A 21,105-nucleotide genomic window follows, 5' to 3' on the forward strand; every position below is an offset into this window, starting at 1 on the left:
ATAAGAAAAGAAAGAGCAAAATTTTGTGAATTCACTTTCCACATTAACAAATCAGAATTAAAGAAGAAAAATAAATCCAAAATAAGTAGAAGACAGGAAATAAAAAAATAAGAGCAGAAATCTATGAAATTAAAAGCAGAGAGATACAGAGAAAATTAAAGTCAAGTGATTTGAAGTTTGACTAACCTCTAGCTAAACTGATGAAGAAAAATGAGAGAACCCAAATCACCATTCTTAGGAATGGGAAAGAGGTTATTATAGAGGTTCCATAGATACTATAAGATTAACAAGAAAACAGTATGACCAAACGTACACCAACAAATTCAACAATTTAGATGAAATAGACAAATGTCCTCAAATACACAATTTACCACACTTGACATTAAATCTTAACATAGAAAAAATATTACATTATCAAAAACTTTTCCAAAAAACTTGCTGGTCCAGATGATAGCAACGGTAAATTCTATTGAAATGTTATAGGAAAATATAACACCATCTTACATAAGCTTTTTCAGAAACTGTTGGATGAAGTATTACAGCCCAACTCCTTTTTCTTCCTTTGGAGGCTAGCATTACCTTAATATCAAGAACTGACTAAACTATTGAAAACAAGGAAGAGAAGGATAAAGAGAGGGTAAAAGGGTGAGAGAAAGAGATTACACATCAGTATGTCTTACAGATGGAAAAATCCTTTCAAAAAAATCAACAAGTTGAAACATTGAACTTAACTATAGATAAAGTGGGTAACACATCAGGACCAAATACTGTTTATTCCAAGAGTGAAAAGTTGGTCTAACATTTGGAAAACGCACAATGTAATTTACCATATTAACAGGAAAAAAGGACATGATCCTTTCAATATATACATAAAAAATTTGAAAAAAATTCAACACATTCATGATAAAAATGTTTAATAAATCAGGAATAGTAGTCTAGTGGTTAAGATTTGGCACTCTTACCACCACAGCCTGGGTTTGTGTTTCAGTCAGGGAACCACACCACTCATCTGTTGGTTGTTGTCATACTGTGATGACTGTGTGTTGCTGTGACACTGAAAGCTATGCCACCAGTATTTCAAATACCAGTAGCATCACCCATGGGAGACAGGTTTCAGTGGAGCTTCTAGGCAAAGACAGACTAGGAAGAAGGAACTGGCCACCCACTTTTGAAAAGATTGGTCATGGAAACCCTATGAATAGCAGTGGAGCCTTGTCTGATACAGTGCCAGAAGGTGAGAGGATGGGGCAAAAAGACTGGGCAGCATTCTACTTTGCCATACACAGAGTCCCTAGGAGTCGAAATTGACTCCGCACGCTAACAAAGTAGGTGAAACTTCCTCAAATTATTCAAGGGCTTCTATGAAACTCTGCACCTGACATTATACTCAATGGTGAAAGACTTCAAATTTTTCTCTTTGAAATCAGGGATAAGGCAAGGATGCCCACCTTCTTCTCTTTTCTTCAGTATTTTACTGAAGGTCCCATCCATTGTACAAAGCAAATAATAAATAAAGGGCCTAAAGAGAAGAAAAAAAGAAGTAAATACTTCTCTAATTGTTTATGATATGATTTTTACAAAAAAATTCCAGAAAGTTGCATGAGAACTACCAGAACTAAGTAATAAATTTAGCAAGGTCATAGAATTCAAGGTTAATATATAAAAATCAATATTTTGCGTGTACTCTGGTTACTATTAGAAAAATTTAAAAATTATTCCATTTATAATTGGGTCAATAGCATAAATACCTGGAGATAAATTTAACAAAAAGATGTCCACAACCTGTGATCTCAGAACCACAAAATATTGAAGTTAAATATAACATGAATAAATGGGAAGATAGGTAACGCTCATGAATTAGAAGACTGTATTTTTGTTAAAACAGCAAATCTTCTCAAATTTACCTATAGATTCAATTCCATACCAATGAAAACTCCAACTGGCTTTTGGTGAATATTAGCAAGTTGACTATAAGCTATAAGCCTAATTGAAGAGTACATAAAATAATCAAAGAAATTAAAACACAAAAAGATTGGAGGACTTGATCTATTTTCAAGATTTACCATAAATTATAATTCTATACTAATCAAAGTGATTTGGTACTGGCAAAAAGATAGACTTGTAAATCAGTGGTAAAGAACAAGAATTCCACATCTGCTCACATATATAGTTAACTGATTTAAAGCAGATTCCAGAGCAATTTCATAGGAAAAATGAAGCCAACAAAGTATGCTGGATCAAGAAAATATCCATTGGAAAAGAAACAAACATCAAATTTCACCTCATACCATAGAGAAAAATTGACTCAAAATGGATCATTGACCTAAATGAAAAACTGAAAACTATAAAATTTTTAGACAGAAGTAGGAGGATATCTTTCATACCTTGAGGTAAATAAAGATTTCTTAGTAAAAAAAATTCATGACTTGTAAAACAGAGCAAAATGAGAAGTTGAATTTCATCACAATTAAAGTTTTTGTTCTTTGAAAGATACATTTAAGAAAATGGAGAAATGCAGACTGAGAAAGTATCATGAATTTGTGTATCAGATAAAGGTTCTGTAACCAGAATATTTTAAAAACACGTGTCAATAATAGAAGAATAACAACAACAAAACCACAATTTCAAAGCAGGTAAAAGATTTGTACAGACACTTCACCAGACATAAGAATAGCAAATAATCACATGAAAACACGCTCAACGTCATTAGCCTTCAGAAAAATGCAAATTAAAGCCACAATGTGATAGCACTACACACCCATTAGAAGAGCTAATATTAAAAAACAAATCGATTATGCCAAGTGTTGGTGAGTTTGTGAAGCAACTTTGATTCTCATGTATTCCTGGAAGGAATATAAAATGGTACAAAGTTTGACAGTTTTGTTTTGCTTTTTTTTGGCCGAGGAAGATTCACCTTGAGCTAGCATCCATTGTCATCCTTCTCTTTTTCTGCTTGAGGAAGATTAGCCCTAAGCTAACATCTGTGCCAGTCCTCCTCTATTTTACTTTTGCATATGGGACACCTCCACAATGTGGCTGGTGAGTGGAATATGTCCGCGCCCATGATCCGAACCCACGAACCCAGGCTACTGAAGCAGAGTGAGCAGAACTTTAACCACTTGGCCATGGGGCTGGGCCCTGAACGGTTTCTTAAATGATCATTGTTTACCTACAATATGACCTGTCAATCCATTCCTACCAGCCCCCTCAAAAAATGAAAACACATATCAACACAAAGCCTCATACACAAATGTTCATGGCAACTTTATATATAGTATCCCCTAAATGGAAACAACTAAAATGTCCATCATTGTGTGAATGCACAAATGGTGGCATAGTCATATAATGGATAACCATTCAGCAATAAAATAGAAGGAAATTTTGACACACGAATCAACAAGGATGGATGTCAAAGTCATTATACTGAGTCAAAAAATCCAGGCAAGAATGCATATATATTGTATTTCCATCCATTGAAATGTTCTTTGCAGCATCATTTAAAATAGCCAGGGTACAGAAAGAGCCTAAGTGTCCGTCAATGGATGAATGGATAAAGAAAATATGGTATATCTATACAATGGAATATTATTCAGCCATCGAAGAATGAAATCTTGCCATTTTTGACAACATGGATGGACCTTGAGGACATTATGCTAAGTTAAATAAATCAGAGATAGACAAATACCATATCATTTCACTTATATGTGGAGTCCGAAAAAAAATCCCACAAAACCCAAGCTCATAGATACAGACAACAAATTTGTGTTTACTGGAGGTGGGGATGGAAGGTGGGTGAAATGGGTGAAGGGAATCAAAAGGTAGAAATTTCCAGTTATAAAATAAATAGATCATGGGATATAATGTACAGCATGACAACAACAGTAAATAAAACTGTAGCACATATTTGAAAGTTGCTAAGAATTAGATCTTAAAAGTTTTCATCAAAAGAAAAAAAATTCTATAACTATGTACGGTGACAGGTAACTACACTTATTGTGATGATCATTTCCCAATATATACAAAATATGGAATCATTATGCTGTCCACCTGAAAGTAATATAATGTATGTCAATTATACTTCAATAAAATGCGTATATATTGTATTCAGTTTATACAAAGTTATGCAAAATACAAACTACTTAGAAGAAAGCTGGTCAGTCATTGTGTTGCCTGGGGTTGCGCATGGAGGGAGCTTTGCTTTAAAAGGTATACTAAGGCAGTTTTGGTGGTGACAAAAATATTTATCTTGATTGTGGTGATTGTTTCAGGGGTGGAAATATGTATCAAAAGTGATAAATTCTTCACTTTAAACATGTTCAGTTTATTGTAATTCAATTATCTCACAATAAAGTTTAAAAATTGAAAAAACTATTGGCTCCTAGCAGAAAGATGAACAGGAATTTCCTATCTTGGTCAACTCATGCTTAAGTTCAGCCCAGACCCTCATGGCACATAGGGTTAAATTTGATTGATTAATTCTCCCTTTTGGAAAAGGTGATCGCTACCTAAGTTAGTTCAAAATGAAGAAAAAAATGAAAACATAAACAGGTAGGCCTTGATTTAAAGCATAGCACCTTAACGACTAAAGGGGAATTCGGAATTAAATTTCTTTCTTTTATCGTAAAGCTTTATTTCACAAAGCATAAGAGGCTCAGAAAGTGGGAAAATCCTGCAAGCTATGGTTCAGAGAAAACAGAGGCAGTACCAATAACCCAAAAGCCATAAAAGATTGAGGGGTGCATGGGAGTTGACAGAGTGTAAAACAGAGCAGTCCTGAATATAAAATTGTCCTTTCTAGGTTGAATATGTTTCATCTACGGAGAACATTCTTTTACATACATCATTATAAGCATTCCCAGTGTCTTTAATATTACAAAAGTCATCTAGGAAACAAGCAAGGACATCATATACGGGGCTTTGTGGTCTTTTGGGATTAAGGAAGGGTGCTCTTCTTCGGTTTCATTTGTCTACTCTGGGCTTAGTAGTGGACTGAAAATTCTGGTCACAATCAATCTCCAAATATTAGTCGGTGTCAATGTTCAAACATGTGATTTCCAGAGTCTTAAATGCTATTTTGGAATCTCTGTTCTGTCAAGTAAGCCAAAACAAAGGATCATGCAACAAAAAGAGTGAGAAAACTGATTGCTCGCAGAGAATAAAATACCGCCAGTGGGACACTGATATGCAGCCTCTACATCGGAACTCACTATCCCAGATGGTGGTTTATCCTCCAACTCTGGATAAGAATGTACACAAGGAGGGGACTGACAATCGAGGCTGCCTGAGTCTGCATTACTTAGCTGTTTGCACCAGGATATTTTTGTCTAGGAAGTCAAGACGGCAAAAGAATAAATAATTTCTCATTTGCTTCCGAAAACTCTTACAAACCAATTTTTCTGGGTAAATGGTTTTCTTATTTGGGCATATGGTTGCCTTATCAGGCCAACAGTGTGCTTACCTTGACAAATAGCTAACCTATGAGAACAATTATCTGCTCATCAAACTTGACTTCAGTAAGTGTTAAGTTTCTATCTACTTTGTTAAACACAAACTTTATAACAGGAAAATGATATTACCCAAAGATATAGAGAGAGAGAGATATATATATAAATATATATAATAACTGATAGGCTATATGCGTTAACCAAAGAATGCCATTAAAATCTATTGCTTCCCTTCTCACTCCTTCAATGTCACTGGATGGAAACTCCAGCAGGCCAAAGGCTTTTGATCGATATTAGATGTTAGAATAGACTTACAGTTAAGTTTCACAACACAGTCTCCAAGAAATGAGATTGTTCATCCGATATGTTAATTATACTTCAGTCATTGATCAAAGGGGAGATTTCTCACTTCACTTCCGGAACCTGGAGGTTTCCACTTGCCCTCCATGCGGGGAATATGGTCCTTCTTCCCTCTTCCTTGCCGTCCTCCCCCTCTACTCACTAAAACTGTTTCATACCTTGCCAGAGTTCAAACATGGTGGTGGTAAGTGGGAGGAGGAAAGCATATAGCCAAGTTCTCATTTTGCCTCTGTCCTTTCTAGTGGGCACTTCAGAGAATCCTCACTCAGAAGCAGTGCCTCTCCTTCATCTGGCTTCTCCTGCTCCCTTTCCAATACGTGATTTTTCTTTTGTCTACCTCGCTTAGACCTGCTTTATGATCCTGCCATCCTAGCCTAGAAGATAGTCTGAGGCAGGATCCCTTTTAAAATGCGTACCATGACTACCCCCTGGGTTTCATGTTTCAGTTGCTATTTACAGTTGTTAGAAAGAAGTGCAGTGATTTACAAAGTAAGCAACAACCCCCTGGAAGCCCACATTCTTTCTCTCCTCTCTTCTCTACCCAAAGTGCTGCCAATGACAGGTAGCCACAGATTGGTATCTCTAGATTCCTCAGGCAAGTGTCCAAAATCATTCCTGGGTCAGCCCAGAACTGCAGGGCACCACGTTGCGGTTCTCTGAGTGATCTCCCTGCAGGGCTTCTCATCAAGTTTAGGGTCACAAGTCACCTTCATCCTTCATTTCTTGGGGGTGACAGTTGATTTGGAATTTGGAGGTACTTTCAGAGCATGGCAATAATTTTCCTCAAGGACATATCTTCAGAAACACACAGTTTTAAAAACCCCTCTTGACTTTTTATATCCTTGATTTAAGTGAGGTTTTTCAAAAGTGTTGGAAAGTGGAATGCTTAACTGTTTCCTTGGAAATTTGCATTTTGGCCAGTCTCCCAACTCACTTTGGAATCTGCTACCTATGCTATCTCAGACATTCACAGGAAATTTCCAAATTAACATCTCGTCACAATGTTTCAAAGTTATACTCCAGAGAGACAGAGAGAGATGGAGCTTAGTGTCATTCGTAAAAAAAAAATTAAATGAAAGTCTAAAATTTTTTTCCTCTACCCATTATCATTATATTTAGTGGGAGAAAAACAGATTACTGATAGAAAAAGAGCAATCAATGTTAATTGTTGTATTGTGTAGAAATAGGGAAAGATTTTACGTTTTTGAAATATATTTTTTATTTTTCATATTATTTATAATAATTACGTACTGCACTCACAATCAGGAAGCAAAGTAGTTTTTCTTTTTTTCTTATAGAAAAGAAACTTGAGAGTAAGAGAGAAGCGTTCTGAATAAACAGTTTCAGGGCTTCTACCTTTATTTTTTCTATTTCCTCCTAGGTTATCACCTCAATTCTCACAAATCCTGCCAACCAAAGACTAGGGTGCATGCATATGTCATACAAGAAATTGCAACATTGTTAAGTCTCTTTTGAAGTATGTTGACCCGAATCTAAAGTTAGAAATGCATATTTTGGTGTCACACTACCTTCTCTTTGGTCCTGTCACTAAAGTTTTAATGCCCTCAGACGACAGCAGAAAGTTTTTTTTCCTTTTTAACCTCGTTTTCACTCTCTGAAAGTCTAAATATGCCTAACTAACTACATTGGCTAAGGTTGGCATTTGAAAATGCCAGCATATCTTCACAGTGTAAAGGATCTTTCACAGTTTAAGAAAACCCACACCCAGGGTAGGTTTGTTTGTGTCAATTAGTCAGCTTAGATATCCCACAAAACACAGGATCTTTTCAAGGCAGCACACATCTAGTTAAGACTCATTCACTGGGACAGGAAAATATCAGACTTCTTATTTCCTTCTGTGAATATAAATATATATTTAAAATACGGTAGATAAACATCTTCAAAGACATTTCTTTTAAAAATGAGATGTTAGCATTATTTTACTGATGTCTGTGACTGAAAACCACCTTGAAATATTTAATGACTAAACATCTGCTAATTTCTCATCAGAAAAACTCCTGCTGAGAATGAGGTGGAAATTCAGCATAATTTAGATGATGCAACACTGAGCAATCAGTATGAAAACAGCTTGCAAACTTATGACAGTGGCTTGAATTTTACTGATAAAAAAATGAAAAAAAAGCTATAATTTTCCTATTTTATCATTTCCCCTTGCAAATAAAATTGTATTTTTTAATTGAGCCTCTAAGCAGACTTCTGAACTTGTTCCAAATGACAGCTGCAATGTTAAGATGTCAAAGAAAATGTATCACTAATCCCACCAATTTTTAGATTTCCTTCATATATCTATACATTAAAAAAAATAAACAAATATTTACTTGTTATTGGTGCATTGGTCTTATCTTCTTTACTTCACTCTCTCTTTGGTGATATTCAAATATGTTTCACATTCAGATTTCCCATACTACTTTGTATTTAATATATATATATATACACATATTTTTAAAATTTCAATTGTGGTGTTGAATTTCATGTAAATTCATTGATTAGTAAGTAGTAAGCAGCATGATAAGACAGAGATAATCCTGTGTAAGTTGACGTTACACATGCAGCTTTGGGTTTTTATGGTTGTCCACTTTGAAAAGCAGAATCTTAAAACCAATATTTAGAGTTGGCTAAGAAATGTATCCTTAAGAATAATTGAATTTTACATTTTGGTTATGTTTTACTCTCAGACTTCATTAAGATACATTATTTGTTAATAATGTAAAACAATTCTATGTTGTCAATTTACTTTTGGAATAAGAACAGTTGAATATGTAGTTATAGAAACCTGGGCTTAGCAAACTTTTTCTGTAGAAGGCCAGGCAGTAAATGTTTTAGGCTTTGTGGTCATATAGTCTCTGTTGCATCCATTTGATTATGCCATTTCAGCATGAAAACATGCATAGACAATGCATCAATCAATCAATCAATCAATAAGCATAGTTGTCTTCCAATAAAACTTTATTTCAACAACAGGTAGATGGTTTGACTTGGCCCACGGGTTATAGGGCTAACTCCTTAATCTAACACATTGCTATAGAAAGAGATAAGTTCTATTATTCAAAATATTTCTAATGTTAATACTCCATTTCCTTTACACTATTAATTGGTAAAAATTTTTAGTTGAAAGGAGAGTCTTTTCTGGTCTTTTTTGAATTCTTCTTTTGTTGTCTATTCCTATTTTTTAATGTTCATTTTTATGATCATATAGAGTTCCTCACGGGGATGTATTTGTTTTTATAATCTCTTTTGCAAATACTTCAATATTTTCTTGAGTTCAGTTTCTCAACTGTATTAATGAAATATCAGTGGTGTGTGTAGGATGGGATCTTCCTCACAATATTCTCTATGGAGTTCTTTCGAATGATTTGCTTCCTTGGAAAGTCTAAATAATTCCATGGTTATGTTGCTTTTTTTCTCCCTAAACTATGAATTCCCCTATTTTGAATTATTTTTCTATCTAGTTGGCTCAGGTGTTTGACAATTAACAAAGACACACAGGAAAGGGTTGAGGGGAGAAGAAAGGACAGGCAGAGGAAAAGTGGGTGGGCATATGAAGGAAGAAAAAAGATGTTATTTTGTTGCTTGGGAGAAAGATTGGCTTCCTAAATGAAAGTTGAAATGAAAAAATTCACTACTTACGGTTTTACTGAGAGTTTTCATAAGACTCAAAGTATGTCTAGCAGTAACACATTAAATGGACACTTGTTATAGCTGATTACGCTATTCCCAGTTACCGACGCCCTTCGTCTAATTACATTTCTCCCCTAAATTCCATGTGACCTTCATGGATTCTTTATGGCAGGAACTTCTCCTCCTCTCTCATTGACATCAACTTTGACCTAATGGCTTGCTTTGGACAACGAAATGTAAAAACAATGGATGTGTATTGCTCTGAAAGAAACCTTAAAATCCTTTTGATGGTTGTACCATTGCTTTCTCCAATCCACCACACTAACAGCATGGCGTAGCTTTGGACTCTTCTTTCAGAGTGGATTCTTAAATGAAGAAGATACGTGCAGCAGAACTGAGCAGCACAGCACAGAGCCAAAGCCGATTTGCAGTTGAAATGTAGCATAGGTGAGAAATAAGCCATTTGTTGAAAGAGATTTTGAGGTTATTTGTTACTATAGCATAATCTAGTAAGAGCTTAAAAGTATGAAAATTGTCTAAGGAGTGGCCTGATACAGTCACTAAAACCTAATACAAGTGGCATTGGCTTCAGCACCAGACAGGAGATAGCAAGAAAATTGTTCCTGGAGATTGGACATAGAGAGTCATGTTCTGCCCAAGCCCAAAGCAACTGTTAAAATTTGTATGATAACCAGAGAGTTATGTATTATAACAATTAAGCCTATAATTTATTAAAGATGTCTGAGAAAACTGTTTCAAGCATGGCTTAGTGTTTACAGGCTAGGTTCATTAAGAACCTAAAAGAAAAAATTTAGTTCAAATAAGATTCAGTAGCTAACAAGAGAGTCAGCCTGTCCTTTGTAGCTTTGAAGTATGCATTGATTTCTCCTCCTCACTTCCTTTCCTACCAAGTTCTTTCTGAAGAAGGACCCAAAGTCTCACACTGACCTAGTTAAGAGAATGAGATATTAATCAACGTTGCCTCTGTTCCTTTATTTTTCTTAAGAGAACAGATTTATTAATGTCAGATATTGTACTTTACTGGTCAGTTCATGGAGATGAGTGTGTTTAGCTCTGGTTTATGACATATTTAAAAAAATTTGATTTATGTGTAATTAACATGACTAATACAACTTTTCTGTCTTGAATCATAAAGGGAAAAGAGTTAGCATTCTCTACAAAAATAAAACTAGGCTCCAATCTATTTTATTTTTTCATAATCACCTCCATTTTGGATAATCATGATAAAACTTAGAGAAATTTCCTTTCCAGATAATTTGTTTAGTATCAACACATTATGAGCTTATTTTATCTCAAGCCATAGACCAATGTTAACATTATAAAAGGAAGTATGTTTTTTAAGTGAAGGTAAGTAATATTCCTTTTATATGCAAGCAATCCAAATCTGAGTAATATTGCCCTATAAATATTTTTCTTATTTGGAATGTAACCTGTAACATTTTTTATCAAGTATTCAGAATAATTCAATTGCTATAATTATTCTTACTGTAGCAAACCTAACTTCCATTTCCTTATTTTTTGGAATTTCAGTATAAACAAATAAAATTCTCAAATAAATTCCATTTTGATTTGAATACATGTGTAACATAAATTAGCATGCATCATTTTTTTCTCTTTATATATACATATCCATAAACATTTTACGATAAGCTAACATTCTTTTTACTGAATTTATGAAATCGAGAAATTTTAAGACTTTTGAAACATTTTTATCGATTAAAAAATGTGATATCATTGAATCAGAAGACAAAATGTAATTAAGTATTTGAGTCCCAGTATATATATGTTTCATTCTATTGACATTTTCCCTATCAAAAGTCAATGTATTTAAAAATAAAGGAAAATATTTAAATTCATGGTATTTATTTTTCCTTATCCTAAATTATATTTAAAAATATGTGATGTCATGATATAATAATAAATTGATAAAAGTGCATGTATCCTTCAACATGGAAAGTGTTGTAGTTGTTAATTCATGAACTCTGGTTTTCAAATGCCTGGGTCCCATTCATGTGTTAATATGTATCAACCAACAAAATTGTCAACTTTGCTAATCCTTTTAATATTTAATTTTCTTATCAATATAATGAGCTGAGTAAGGTATAGAATTCAAAAGATTTTTGTAACAATCAGATGAGATATTACTTGGAAGACACAACAATAGTAGCACACTCCCTAGGTTAAATTTATACTACCTAATTTCATCAATATTCTTTATTTTTAATTATTTTTATTTAATTATTATTATTTTTTAAAGATTTTATTTTTTTCCTTTTTCTCCCCAAAGCCCCCCGGTACATAGTTGTATATTCTTCATTGTGGGTCCTTCTAGTTGTGGCATGTGGGACGCTGCCTCAGCGTGGTTTGATGAGCAGTGCCATGTCCGCGCCCAAGATTTGAACCAATGAAACACTGGGCCATCTGCAGCGGAGTACGCAAATTTTACCACTCGACCACGGGGCCAGCCCTTATTTAATTATTTTTTAATTATTCTTTCTTATAAAAAATTCCTGCTTCATAAACCTAGGTAAAGACTTTTATTACATAATATTTGATATTTTTTGTGTTACAATATTGAAAAAGAGTAAAACAAGTGACATTCAGAAATTTGAATAGAACTGCTTAACACCAATATTTATGTCAAAAGTTTATATTGCTTAAGTGATGACAATACAGATAGAAAAATAGATAACAATACAAATAGAATAATAAGCTACTACATAGTTCATTGGAAATGTGCATTTATCAAATATTTTCATCCTGAATTTTTATTACCACCAATAAAAGTACAAATGTGTTTATTTTGAAATCTACAATTCAAATTACACTTTAGCACATAAATAATAATAGAATTACTGCACATGCGCTATTGAACTAAAACTGCCAATTTTAAATTCTACTTCATCAAACTACTGAAATACAATATAGTATTTAACCTCTTCTCACATTCAAATGAAATACACTAGTATAATATATCCTAGAAACCTACTCTAATTTGTGGATGACATGCAGTGTGATAAATCTAATTTATTGATGTAATTGTATCAAAATACAAATTTTACACTACTTATTTATAAAAAAATCTCATAGCAGATCCTATTAAACCGATTAAATGACTCAAGTTATTCATGAGAAAGAGTCAATAGCCTCGATGTATTGTACCAAAAAGCTAAAAAGAGTAAAAACTTTAAAAAAGGCATTTATTTCAAGGAGTTATAGAAATAATTTAATAGTAAGGAATAATAATAAATTATATAATAATAAGGAAAACAGAATGAGCCCTTAAAAGTGAAGGAGTGAAACAGAAATTAATGGATTAGATAAGAGGAAAATTGTAGATTTAATAATAAATAAATACAAGAATCTATTCTTTTAGAAGAGAAATGATAAGGGTAACCCATAACTTTGACCAATCAACATTAAAATTTAAGTAAGATCAATAAGCTACAAAGGAAAATTACTTTAAGTATTTGAAGTAATTTTGAAAACTACATGAAATGAAAAATTTGCTAGAAGAAAATATAAATTAAAAAAACTTACCTTTAATGAAAATTTTAAGTCTAAGACAAATTATGTTTTAGAAAGAGAAAGAGAAGCTTTACTACTAATGTATTTTGTGGTAATACACAAACAGTGAATTTCAGTGGCTTAAACGATAGTTAGTTTCTCTGTTACATGTTCACGATGAGTAGTCTGAGAGTTCTGTTATGCCTTGTCCTCACTCAGGACCCAGATACCAGAGCAGACACCACCTGGAGTACTGTTGATCCCTTTGAGTGAAGGAAAGACAAAGTGATGAGTTGCACGCTGGTTCCTCAAATTTGCCTGTTTTATCACTTTTGTTACATTCCTTTGGTCAAAACAAGTTATATGGCCACATCTAACTTTAAGATGGTGGGGAAGTACAAGTGAAAATATTCCGTGGTTAGTTCTAATGGTTGATATAATTTTCCCTTCCAATCACCAAGTATTTTCTGTGCTCTCCTTCCTATGTGCATGTGGTAGTTAATGTTATGTGGCAACCTGACTGGACCATGGGGTGCCCAGATGGTTGGTCAAACATTATTTTGGGTGTGTCTGTGAGAAAGTTTTTTCAGATGCAATTAACAGTTGAAGTGATAGACCAGTAAAGCAGATTGCACTGCCCCTTTGTGGGTTAGGTTCATCCAGTCAGTTGAAGGATGAAATAGAACAAAAAGGCTGACCCTGCCTAAAGTAGGAGGGGATTCCTTCTGCCCACTTCGTTGAGCTGGGACCTAAGAGTTTTCCTGCCTTCCCACTGGAACTGAAGTATCTGCTCTTCTTCAGTCTCCATCCTGCTGGCTTTCAGAGTTGAATTTAAGCCATCAAGTCTCCTGGTTATTAGGCCTTAAGAGTCAAACTGAGACTACACCATCAACTCTGTTGGTTCTCATACCTCAGCCTTGGACTGAACTGCAGCATCAGCTCTCCTGTGTCTCCAGATGGCCAATTCACCCTGCTGATCTTGGGACTCCTCAAGCTCCATGATTGTGTGAGTCAATTCCTTGTAATACATCTCTTTCTGTATATATGTATATATCCTGTTGGTTCTGTTTCTCTGATGAACCTAACTAATACACTGCACAATACCTTCTCTCTCACCTCAAAGGAGACAATTTGAAGCCCTACTCATTTTCCGCAACCACATCAAAATCCAGGATCTTTGGCTAATGCACAGTGATCTCTTCATCAGGTCCATCAAATATTTAGGAAAGTTGCCTCCTCCCCTCTTGCAATATACAAAGTTTACCCACAATAAACACATTTGTTTCCAGTAGGGTAGATTGGAAATGCAGGAGTGATTAATCCATATAAATCTTTGTAGGTACTTTGAAGACTCTTCTATATGGGAGGAGAGAATGTTCCTTGATTAGGTTGTGAATCAACTCCCCAGTTCATGTTCCCCATGGTCTTGTTCTGACCTCTTAGACCTGCATTCTTTTTTACTTCCCTGGACGCATCTGAGACAACCATGCTTTCTTCCTTCAGATTAAGTGACTCTCCTTCTTTTATAACTGGGAAGTTTTCTCAGTCTCTTTCCTGCCTATATATGTTTGCTGACCATAGGACATTTTAGTCTTGTAAAGTCACAGAGATCCTTTTGAAAGCATACAACTCTCCAAAACATAACTTTTTATCTATATAATTTCACTCAGCTCTATTTGTAATAGTCACACCTATGCTTCTTTGCTGGATGAACTTTTATTTCTGCTGTGTTTTCTTGGTTTCATTCCCACAGTGCGATTCTTTTTCTTTCCCACATTAAGGTGGCAAATTAGACTCTATCAAGTCTCTGTAGGAGAGCCATGCCACTGGGCTTTTCCCTAAACTATTAAACACAATTGCAGTAATTTTCTGGAGCCCTTACCCTAAATTAAACTTGTATTCTGAGACAACTTAATTCATTCAGAGATTTTAAAAATAGATATGCCAACCATAAAATTGCTCTGTTCTTTCCAAAGAGACTGAGAATCAATCAGTCTTTGTCACTCAAGCATTTTCAAGTTTATATTTTGATATTTGAAGATAAGAGTCTGGTGCCTCTTCCAGTCCTACAACTAACTGAAATCTCGTAGTGCCTTTATTCACTTTCGTGTATGCTTGCAGACCGGCCAATTCTCTTCTGAATTTCTCTCCTCCTTGTGATATCTTTTCTTACAGTACTTTTTCAAACATAGCTAACTGGAATCTGCGTGTTTTAAATACTTTTAGGCAACATATCAAATTCTCTATTATATAATAGAATTCAGTAGAAATTATGATAAACATTACTTAATCAAGTATAGTTGGTTTTATCCCTTATCCTCCATATTTCCTTTCATTCTTACATCCTTTGCCAAAAACAACATTAAGATTTTTATGGTACTGACTTGTATGGACACTTTTATTTTTTCACTCATCAAAATAGCAAGTAAATATGATTGAAATATTTATCATTAAAATGAAGATTACAAAAACAATTTAGGGGAAGAAAAATAATTGTATCCATACCTAGGATGAGATCTTTACAGCAATTAACCACTTATTTTATCTCCCAACTTCCTAGTAGTCATGGCCAAAGTTAAAAGCAATGTTATATAGTTATGTTAAAAGGAAGCCCACAATTTTACTTGGGGAGACATTTTCATGGCACTGAATTCCTGGACAATGGTTTTCTATTCTGCAGCATAAAGGAAACAGTAAGCCATAGAGTAGGTACAATGAAACTAATAGTTTGTAGGTGATCATGAAATATTCTTCAAATAATCCTTCCTTATGTCAAAATTTAATTTAAACAAATAATAAGTACACACTTTATATAAATAAAGTTCTTACTATATGCCAGATCTTAGACTTTGTCACTGAACTCATGCAGTTTAATTGGGCAGATACGTAGTAAGTAAATTAAAAATTACAATTAATATTAGAACTCTAAAGGAAAGAAATTTGTTTTTTATGAGAATTTATAATACTGTGATTGACCTATACAGGGAGTAAGGAAGGGTTCTGTGTAGAAGTAATTCTTCAGTTTGATGTGAATGATCTTTATCACTGGGATGGATAAAATAGAGCCCCAAAGATCACATGTCCCGAATTAATTAACAGAGTTAGAAATATTGAATGTTATACTATAAATATATATTCATGTGCTACTCAATGGCTAACTAGAATAAGCTTTCTTTCTTTTGATCTTTGAATTTTCACAATTAATTTGAGAGTACGCACTTGCCCCTTTGTCATTCATATATTTTGACAACTTGCTTTAATTTCAAAAAATTATGTTGTCAGTAATCTAAATTTTACTGACATATCGAAATTATGATTAATAAAATACATCATTTTAAGGAGAGAAAAGTTGTACCACACACTTTTATTTTGACCTCAGCATGCAAAAATATTAAATTATTTACTATTCAATCATATCTTACTATGTATAAATGAACCTTAGATAATATGCCATTTACATCTTAAAATAATTAATATTAGAAGACATAAGCCTGATAGGCTCAAACCCTTACAATGTTCATAATGAATTTTTTTCAAATATGTCTTCTTGCAAACATAAAACATTAACTTGAGCCAATCACATATATTGCCATGAAACACTAATATGTAGAAACAGCCATATTTATTTAATGGAATTTTGTGCTTGACACTGTGAGTGGAAACAACAGAAAAAGTAAATCAGAAGCAATACAGGAATATATCAAGTTCGAGAGTTGAAGAGAAATATATATTTATAAATGTATGTGTGTGTAGTTTTATATATATTTAAATATATACAGTTATATATTTTTATATAATTATATAATCATGATCACATATATTTGTATTTTAAAATATTTCAGCAGTTTAGTCTTTGGGAAGGAGATTTCTAAAGCTTTTTTCAAAGTAGTAATTGATAATAAAACAAGGATGATGTTTGCTTTTTTGTAACTGTTGAAAGCAATTGTAGAGTCAGAGACGATGTAGTTTAAAACCTGTAATTATGGGACTTCTCGGCGGAGCAAAATGGCGGGGTGAGCTGACCTGGGATTCTCTCCCCTCCAAAATACAACAAAAGATTGGAAGAACTGAATTTCAGAGAATAAACATAATGCCAGCTCGTTAGAGACCTACAACACCAAGAAGTCAGAGATCATACACCTTGCTTACACCCTCGGAGGTGCTGGAACGGTAGGAGAGAACATCGCTCCCTCCCCTAGAGTCTGCGATCGCTGTGGCGCATGTCGGGAAGGAGTGGGGGAGGGGCCGCACGACCGGGGGATCATCCAGGACTCCTGCCTCTGATTCAGTGGAGACCCGCTGATGGGGGGAAAGCTTCCGTCTGCGGGGACCCTATAAATCAAGGGCCTTGGGAGACCAGAGAACAGAACTGATCTGAACCCAGACCGGCGCGTGTAACAGCCCCTCCCCCCTAACAAAGCCAGTGAGCGCAGCCATCTTGCCCCAAGGCGGAGAGCTAACACGCCGCTCTCGACCCCCATCTAGTGGTGACAGGCTGTAACTGCAACTGAATTCTACCACCATGAGAAAAAACCGCTCCTCTACCATCCAGCAATTTATAAAAGCCCCAGACCAGAAGGAAAACAATAAAAACACAGAATTAAGTCCTGAGGACTTGGAATTAGGTAAACTAAGTGATAATGAATTCAGAGCAGCTATAATCAAAAAACTCAATGAGGTAGAGAGAAAGATAGAGAAACAAGCTGAGTTCTGGAGTTACTTCACAAAAGAGATTGAAATCATAAAGAAGAATCAAACAGAATTACTTGAGATGAAAAACACAATGGACCAGATAAAACAGAATACGGATTCCCTGAATGCCCGTGTAGACAACATAGAGGAGCAAATCAGCATAATCGAGGACAGACAGGCTGAATGGCGCCAGACAGAGGAAGAAAGAGAACTAAGAATTTAAAAAAATGAGGAAAATCTCCGAGAGATAATGGATTCAATGAGGAGTAAGAACATAAGGATCATAGGAATTCCTGAGAATATGGAAAAGGAAAATGGAGCAGAAAGTGTGCTTAATGAAATTATTGAAGAGAACTTCCCAAATCTAGGGATCAACGGAGAAATGTGTGTAGAGGAGGGTTTTAGATCTCCTAGATTTGTCAATGTAAAAAGACCCACCGCAAGGCACATAATAGTAAAGTTGGCACATAGGAATGATAAGGAAAGAATACTCAGGGAAGTAAGAAAAAAAAAGAGAATAACCTATAAAGGAGCCCCTATCAGACTGTCAGCAGATTTCTCTACAGAAACCCTACAAGCTAGGAGAGAATGGAGTGATATATTCAAAGCTTTAAAGGATAAAAACCTTCAGCCAAGAATACTCTATCCAGCAAGAATTTCCTTCAGATATGAGGGAGAAATTAAATCTTTTCCAGACAAACAAAAGGTAAGGGAATTTGTAACTAAAAGCCCTCCATTACAAGAAATCCTCAAGAAGGCTCTCATACTTGAAAAAAGAAAAAAGGGAGAAAGGGGACACAATCCACAGACTAGGGAGACCGATGGATAGAACCAGAACAGGATAGCAAATATTCAACTATAGCATTAGGGTAAAAATAAGGAAACTACCAAAACAAGGACGATCTTAGCACTCTAACTACAAATTAATAAGACGAGTTGGAATAAAAAATGAAAATAATTATTTAGGAGGGGAAGAGCAAAGGGTCTAAATCAGTATTGGTTGAGTAAGTAAGAGACCACCAGAGAATAGACTATATTATACACGAGATTCTAAATACAAACTTCAAGGTAGACACTAAAATAAAGTACAGAACAGAGTCTCAAATCATAGATAAGGAAAAATCTAAGAAACCCAGCATAAGAAATTGCAGTATTAAATGGGTAGTCTAAAGCACACAGGAAAAGAAACACAGGAAAACAAGATAATGAGCGACAGATTGACAGCATTAAGTCCACATGCATCAATAATCACTCTCAATGTGAACGGATTGAACTCTCCAATAAAAAGACACAGAGTGGCAAAATGGATTAAAGAACAATATCCAACAATTTGTTGCCTCCAGGAAACACACCTCAGCCCCAAGGACAAACACAGACTCAGGGTGAAGGGGTGGAGGACAATACTTCAAGCAAATAGCAAGGAAAAAAAGGCAGGTGTTGCAATTCTCATATCAGACCAAGTGGATTTCAAAATAAGACAGGTAAAGAGAGACACAGAGGGACAATATATAATGATCAAAGGGACACTTCATCAAGAAGAAATAACGCTTATAAATATCTATGCACCCAACACAGGAGCACCAAGATTCATAAAGCAACTATTAACAGACCTAAAGGAAGATGTTAAAAACAACACAATAATAGTAGGGGACCTCAACACCCCACTCACATCAATGGACAGATCATCCAGACAGAAAATCAACAAGGAAATAGTGGAGCTGAATGAAAAACTAAAACAATTGGACTTAATAGACATATATAGATCACTCCACCCTGAAGGAGCTGAATACACATTCTTCTCAAGTGCACATGGAACATTCTCTAGGATAGACCATATTTTGGGAAACAAGGCAAGCCTCTACAAATTTAAAAAAATTGAAATAATAACAAACATCTTCTCAGATCATAGTGCTATAAGGCTAGAAATTAATTACAAGACAAAAAGCTGAGAAAGGCACAAAGATGTGGAGACTAAACAACACACTACTGAACAAGCAACGGATCGTTGAAGAAATTAAAGAAGAAATAAAAAAATACCTGGAAACAAATGAAAATGATAGCATGCCATACCAACTCATATGGGATACAGCAAAAGCTGTATTAAGAGAAAAATTCATCGCAATACAGGCACATCTTAACAAATAAGAAAAATCCCAAATAAGCAACCTTAAAGCACACCTAACTGACCTAGAGAAAAAAGAACAAATGAAGCCCAAAGTCAGCAGAAGGAGAGAAATAATAAAAATCAGAGCAGAAATGGATACTATTGAAATGAAAAAGGCAGTAGAAAGGATCAATGAGACAAGGAGCTGGTTTTTTGAGAAGATAAATAAAATTGACAAACCACTAGCCAGACTTACAAAGAAAAAAAGGGAGAAAGCTCAAATAAACAAAATCAGAAATGAGCGAGGAGAAATAACAACAGATTCTGCAGAAATACAACAGATTATAAGAATACTACAAAAAACTATATGCCAACAGAATGGATAACCTAGAGGAAATGGATAAATTCCTGGACTCCTACAATCTCCCAAAGCTCACTCAAGAAGAGGCAGACAATTTGAACAGACCAATCACAAGGAAAGAGATTGAAACAGCAATCAAAAACATCCTAAAGAATAAAACCCCAGGACCAGATGGCTTTCCTGGGGAATTCTACCAAACTTTCAGAGAGGATTTAATACCTATCCTTTTCAAGCTATTCCAAAAAATTAGGGAAGATGGAACACTTCCTAACACATTCTATGAGTCCAACACCACGCTGATACCAAAACCTGACAAGGACACCACGAAAAAAGAGAACTACAGGCCAATATCACTGATGAACATAGATGCAAAAATTCTAAACAAAATTTTGGCAACCAGAATTCAGCAATTCATCAAAAGAATCATACATGAGGATCAGGTGGGATTCATACCAGGGACACAGGGATGGTTCAACATCCGCAAATCAATCAACATGATACACCACATCAACAAACTGAGGAATAAAAGCCACATGATCATCTCAATAGATGCAGAGAAGGCATTTGACAAGATCCAACAGCCATTTATGATAAAAACTCTGAACAAAATGGGCATAGAAGGAAACTACCTCAACATAATAAAGGCCATATATGACAAACCCATAGCCAACATCATACTCAATGGGCAAAAACTGAACCCCATCCCCCTGAAAACAGGAACAAGACAAGGATGCCCTCTATCACCACTCTTATTTAACATAGTACTGGAGGTCCTGGCCAGAGCAATCAGGCAAGAAAAAGGAATAAAATGAATCCAAATAGGGAGGGAAGAAGTGAAACTCTCGCTGTTTGCAGACGACATGATCTTATATATAGAAAACCCTAAAGAATCCATTGGAAAACTGTTAGAAGTAATCAACAACTACAGCAAAGTTGCAGGGTATAAAATCAATTTGCATAAATCAGTAGCATTTCTA

At 34.8% G+C, this 21,105-nt stretch overlaps 1 pseudogene; it reads left to right on the forward strand.

The window, feature by feature from the left end:
- The first annotated feature begins 1,032 nt into the window (after positions 1-1,032).
- The window catches only part of LOC103565148 (protein downstream neighbor of Son-like), a 116,207-nt pseudogene continuing 96,134 nt past the window's right edge, over positions 1,033-21,105 (forward strand).

Source organism: Equus przewalskii, chromosome 27 (assembly GCF_037783145.1).
Source record: "Equus przewalskii isolate Varuska chromosome 27, EquPr2, whole genome shotgun sequence".
NCBI classification, from domain to species: Eukaryota; Metazoa; Chordata; class Mammalia; order Perissodactyla; family Equidae; genus Equus; species Equus przewalskii.